This window comes from Osmia lignaria, unplaced genomic scaffold (assembly GCF_051020975.1).
Source record: "Osmia lignaria lignaria isolate PbOS001 unplaced genomic scaffold, iyOsmLign1 scaffold0048, whole genome shotgun sequence".
Classification (NCBI taxonomy): domain Eukaryota; kingdom Metazoa; phylum Arthropoda; class Insecta; order Hymenoptera; family Megachilidae; genus Osmia; species Osmia lignaria.
Window position 1 is genome coordinate 187,501 of NW_027478189.1, and position 5,000 is coordinate 192,500.

Here is a 5,000-nt window from a genome sequence, read left to right on the forward strand (position 1 = left end):
ACCATCACGGACGTTAGTTTAATAGCGTTTAACGATGGATCCACGGTACAGAATGCAAAAATATGATTGTTAAAATTTTCGACTAATCGGTTCTAAGAGGCGAAGCAATACGCCGCTGGGACTTTGAAATATTTCGGAGCGCACCTAAAGTTCGTTATTTTGGCTAAACGGAGCGAAAATCTGCATTTATACCATCACGGACGTTAGTTTAATAGCGTTTAACGATGGATCCACGGTACAGAATGCAAAAATATGATTGTTAAAATTTTCGACTAATCGGTTCTAAGAGGCGAAGCAATACGCCGCTGGGACTTTGAAATATTTCGGAGCGCACCTAAAGTTCGTTATTTTGGCTAAACGGAGCGAAAATCTGCATTTATACCATCACGGACGTTAGTTCAATAGCGTTTAACGATCGATCCACGGTACAGAATGCAAAAATATGATTGTTAAAATTTTCGACTAATCGGTTCTAAGAGGCGAAGCAATACGCCGCTGGGACTTTGAAATATTTCGGAGCGCACCTAAAGTTCGTTATTTTGGCTAAACGGAGCGAAAATCTGCATTTATACCATCACGGACGTTAGTTTAATAGCGTTTAACGATGGATCCACGGTACAGAATGCAAAAATATGATTGTTAAAATTTTCGACTAATCGGTTCTAAGAGGCGAAGCAATACGCCGCTGGGACTTTGAAATATTTCGGAGCGCACCTAAAGTTCGTTATTTTGGCTAAACGGAGCGAAAATCTGCATTTATACCATCACGGACGTTAGTTTAATAGCGTTTAACGATGGATCCACGGTACAGAATGCAAAAATATGATTGTTAAAATTTTCGACTAATCGGTTCTAAGAGGCGAAGCAATACGCCGCTGGGACTTTGAAATATTTCGGAGCGCACCTAAAGTTCGTTATTTTGGCTAAACGGAGCGAAAATCTGCATTTATACCATCACGGACGTTAGTTTAATAGCGTTTAACGATGGATCCACGGTACAGAATGCAAAAATATGATTGTTAAAATTTTCGACTAATCGGTTCTAAGAGGCGAAGCAATACGTCGCTGGGACTTTGAAATATTTCGGAGCGCACCTAAAGTTCGTTATTTTGGCTAAACGGAGCGAAAATCTGCATTTATACCATCACGGACGTTAGTTCAATAGCGTTTAACGATCGATCCACGGTACAGAATGCAAAAATATGATTGTTAAAATTTTCGACTAATCGGTTCTAAGAGGCGAAGCAATACGCCGCTGGGACTTTGAAATATTTCGGAGCGCACCTAAAGTTCGTTATTTTGGCTAAACGGAGCGAAAATCTGCATTTATACCATCACGGACGTTAGTTCAATAGCGTTTAACGATCGATCCACGGTACAGAATGCAAAAATATGATTGTTAAAATTTTCGACTAATCGGTTCTAAGAGGCGAAGCAATACGCCGCTGGGACTTTGAAATATTTCGGAGCGCACCTAAAGTTCGTTATTTTGGCTAAACGGAGCGAAAATCTGCATTTATACCATCACGGACGTTAGTTCAATAGCGTTTAACGATGGATCCACGGTACAGAATGCAAAAATATGATTGTTAAAATTTTCGACTAATCGGTTCTAAGAGGCGAAGCAATACGCCGCTGGGACTTTGAAATATTTCGGAGCGCACCTAAAGTTCGTTATTTTGGCTAAACGGAGCGAAAATCTGCATTTATACCATCACGGACGTTAGTTTAATAGCGTTTAACGATGGATCCACGGTACAGAATGCAAAAATATGATTGTTAAAATTTTCGACTAATCGGTTCTAAGAGGCGAAGCAATACGCCGCTGGGACTTTGAAATATTTCGGAGCGCACCTAAAGTTCGTTATTTTGGCTAAACGGAGCGAAAATCTGCATTTATACCATCACGGACGTTAGTTTAATAGCGTTTAACGATGGATCCACGGTACAGAATGCAAAAATATGATTGTTAAAATTTTCGACTAATCGGTTCTAAGAGGCGAAGCAATACGCCGCTGGGACTTTGAAATATTTCGGAGCGCACCTAAAGTTCGTTATTTTGGCTAAACGGAGCGAAAATCTGCATTTATACCATCACGGACGTTAGTTCAATAGCGTTTAACGATGGATCCACGGTACAGAATGCAAAAATATGATTGTTAAAATTTTCGACTAATCGGTTCTAAGAGGCGAAGCAATACGCCGCTGGGACTTTGAAATATTTCGGAGCGCACCTAAAGTTCGTTATTTTGGCTAAACGGAGCGAAAATCTGCATTTATACCATCACGGACGTTAGTTTAATAGCGTTTAACGATGGATCCACGGTACAGAATGCAAAAATATGATTGTTAAAATTTTCGACTAATCGGTTCTAAGAGGCGAAGCAATACGCCGCTGGGACTTTGAAATATTTCGGAGCGCACCTAAAGTTCGTTATTTTGGCTAAACGGAGCGAAAATCTGCATTTATACCATCACGGACGTTAGTTTAATAGCGTTTAACGATGGATCCACGGTACAGAATGCAAAAATATGATTGTTAAAATTTTCGACTAATCGGTTCTAAGAGGCGAAGCAATACGCCGCTGGGACTTTGAAATATTTCGGAGCGCACCTAAAGTTCGTTATTTTGGCTAAACGGAGCGAAAATCTGCATTTATACCATCACGGACGTTAGTTTAATAGCGTTTAACGATGGATCCACGGTACAGAATGCAAAAATATGATTGTTAAAATTTTCGACTAATCGGTTCTAAGAGGCGAAGCAATACGCCGCTGGGACTTTGAAATATTTCGGAGCGCACCTAAAGTTCGTTATTTTGGCTAAACGGAGCGAAAATCTGCATTTATACCATCACGGACGTTAGTTTAATAGCGTTTAACGATGGATCCACGGTACAGAATGCAAAAATATGATTGTTAAAATTTTCGACTAATCGGTTCTAAGAGGCGAAGCAATACGTCGCTGGGACTTTGAAATATTTCGGAGCGCACCTAAAGTTCGTTATTTTGGCTAAACGGAGCGAAAATCTGCATTTATACCATCACGGACGTTAGTTCAATAGCGTTTAACGATCGATCCACGGTACAGAATGCAAAAATATGATTGTTAAAATTTTCGACTAATCGGTTCTAAGAGGCGAAGCAATACGCCGCTGGGACTTTGAAATATTTCGGAGCGCACCTAAAGTTCGTTATTTTGGCTAAACGGAGCGAAAATCTGCATTTATACCATCACGGACGTTAGTTTAATAGCGTTTAACGATGGATCCACGGTACAGAATGCAAAAATATGATTGTTAAAATTTTCGACTAATCGGTTCTAAGAGGCGAAGCAATACGTCGCTGGGACTTTGAAATATTTCGGAGCGCACCTAAAGTTCGTTATTTTGGCTAAACGGAGCGAAAATCTGCATTTATACCATCACGGACGTTAGTTCAATAGCGTTTAACGATCGATCCACGGTACAGAATGCAAAAATATGATTGTTAAAATTTTCGACTAATCGGTTCTAAGAGGCGAAGCAATACGCCGCTGGGACTTTGAAATATTTCGGAGCGCACCTAAAGTTCGTTATTTTGGCTAAACGGAGCGAAAATCTGCATTTATACCATCACGGACGTTAGTTTAATAGCGTTTAACGATGGATCCACGGTACAGAATGCAAAAATATGATTGTTAAAATTTTCGACTAATCGGTTCTAAGAGGCGAAGCAATACGCCGCTGGGACTTTGAAATATTTCGGAGCGCACCTAAAGTTCGTTATTTTGGCTAAACGGAGCGAAAATCTGCATTTATACCATCACGGACGTTAGTTTAATAGCGTTTAACGATGGATCCACGGTACAGAATGCAAAAATATGATTGTTAAAATTTTCGACTAATCGGTTCTAAGAGGCGAAGCAATACGCCGCTGGGACTTTGAAATATTTCGGAGCGCACCTAAAGTTCGTTATTTTGGCTAAACGGAGCGAAAATCTGCATTTATACCATCACGGACGTTAGTTTAATAGCGTTTAACGATGGATCCACGGTACAGAATGCAAAAATATGATTGTTAAAATTTTCGACTAATCGGTTCTAAGAGGCGAAGCAATACGCCGCTGGGACTTTGAAATATTTCGGAGCGCACCTAAAGTTCGTTATTTTGGCTAAACGGAGCGAAAATCTGCATTTATACCATCACGGACGTTAGTTCAATAGCGTTTAACGATCGATCCACGGTACAGAATGCAAAAATATGATTGTTAAAATTTTCGACTAATCGGTTCTAAGAGGCGAAGCAATACGCCGCTGGGACTTTGAAATATTTCGGAGCGCACCTAAAGTTCGTTATTTTGGCTAAACGGAGCGAAAATCTGCATTTATACCATCACGGACGTTAGTTTAATAGCGTTTAACGATGGATCCACGGTACAGAATGCAAAAATATGATTGTTAAAATTTTCGACTTATCGGTTCTGGATCACTGAAAAATCAAAAAAAATTATTAATTTTGATTAATTAAATTACATATGTAGTTTTATATTGTTATAGTCTCGTATTTGTTAATGTTTTGTCGTAAGAAAATGCAAAAATATCGTTTTAATGTTTTCGTCTCATCGGTTCTGGATCGCTGAAAAATCAAAAAAAAATATTAATTTTGATTAATTAAATTACAAATGGAGTTTTATATTGCTATAGTCGCTTATTTGTTAATGTTTTACCGTAAGAAAATGCAAAAATATCGTTTTAATATTTTCATCTCATCGGTTCTGGGCGGTTTTAAAATTTTTTAAAATATTAATTAAACCCATGATTTACATGAGAATGTGAATTTATTATGTCCTGCATGTTAATTTATTAATTTTCATGTATAGAACGTTATAAAATGAAAGGATATGTTCGACGATATTTTCAGTCTAAGTTTTACCGTGCCGGCGGGATGGTACGCTCTCACGGCGGTTTGCACAGGCATACGCCTGGGCGTAAGCCCATGCGTCGCCGACCTAGCGGCCG